The 1569-nt window shown below is 31.3% G+C and overlaps 1 protein-coding gene across 1 annotated transcript in view; it reads right to left on the bottom strand.

Annotated features, from left to right (window-relative positions):
• LOC106881302 (glycine receptor subunit alpha-1) overlaps positions 1-1563 on the bottom strand; it is a 236793-nt gene extending 235230 nt beyond the window's left edge. The window contains exon 1 of the mRNA XM_014931637.2: positions 1410-1563. The gene's annotated coding sequence lies outside the window, so the exon portion shown is untranslated. The remainder of the gene's footprint in view (positions 1-1409) is intronic.
• Between the last annotated feature and the right edge of the window lie 6 nt (positions 1564-1569).

Below are 1569 nucleotides of genomic sequence, written 5' to 3' on the forward strand. Positions count from 1 at the left end.
ATATATATATATATATATATATATATATATATATATATATATATACACACAAAATTACATATAAATATATATGCACGCACACGCACACGCACACACATATGTACATAAAGATATACACACATACATGTGTGTGCGTGTGTGTGTTTACAAGTGTGTACAAAGAGGAAAGTAGTTGCTATCGAGATGCAAAGTCGACGTGTTTGCACTGAGATACTCGTTTTTAATGGTGATTTACAAATGTAAAACAAATCCTAAATATACATGGGTGGGCAGTTTATTACTTTGACCATCCAGATTAAAGTGAAACTACGAGGGTGTGGATTTAGAAGCGAGCAACCTATTAAGTTGACATCTCTCGTGTAGTACCTCTAAGAATTTGAAATGCGACCGAAACCGAATTTTTTCACATGTACATATATATAATCCGTTGCTTTAAACTGAATAAACATTGAATATAAGCAACAACATCATCATCAACAACAACAACAACAATAATGCTTTTTACTTTAGGCACAGGGTAATCGATTACATCTGTCCCCAGTACTCAACTGGTACTTACTTTATCGAATTCGAAAGGATGAAATAAATAGATAAATAATAATAATAATAATAATAATAATAATAATAATAATAATAATAATAATAATAATAATAATAATAATAATAATAATAGACTGCATCACCATCATCACTTTATTTGTTACAAGAAGGAGAGAAAAAGATTATAATTAGAGAAGAAGAATCCACAAAAACTGTAGCATGGGGTTTACTCAGAATGGAGGCATAAACATGACTGGGAAAATTCTATGTCAGTAAATTTCTAATACAGGTGTAAATCCATGCTTCTCAGGTGTGTGATAGAGTTGAATATTTTTTTTTTCCGAACCAGCAATAGATTGATGTTGGAAGGATGAAAGGAACGGTTTAACCACAATGAGAATTTGAACTTAGAATGTAAAGGGACATAACTAAATGCCGTCATCTTTTTGTCTGCCACCCAACCAATTGTTCCAATCCACCCAGCCTTTAGAAATAATGTTGGTGATAACGAATTCCTGAATTTACTCCCCAGATATTTACAGTAGAAATCATAAAATACGTTTACACGGAAAGAAATGCCAAGAATGAAACACGATAAATAAATACAAAATTTTAGAGGGTTGACGAAACCCATCAAACACCAACATAACGAAAGAGTGCGCGTGCGTGTATGCGTGTGTGTGTGTGTGCGCGCACACGGTTGTTGCGTGAGTAAATTAAAATATATAAAGTCTTAACAAGTAAACAAATTATAAACAATAACGTCATTCTCAGCATCATTTACATCATCATCATCTTCATCATCATTATTAACATCAACATCATCATCATCTTGTACATCAACTTTTTGTGTGTGTATAATATCTTACCTGTAAACATATGTAAATTCACTCTTGTTACCGACCATAAGTTTTAAGCACGAGTTCCTTTAAAATTTGTTATAATAATAATAATAATAATAATAATTTCCTCATCTTTGTAACAATAATTTTCCGACTGTAACAGGTATATATTTTTTTAACTAGTATA

This window comes from Octopus bimaculoides, chromosome 13 (genome assembly GCF_001194135.2).
Source record: "Octopus bimaculoides isolate UCB-OBI-ISO-001 chromosome 13, ASM119413v2, whole genome shotgun sequence".
NCBI lineage: Eukaryota > Metazoa > Mollusca > Cephalopoda > Octopoda > Octopodidae > Octopus > Octopus bimaculoides.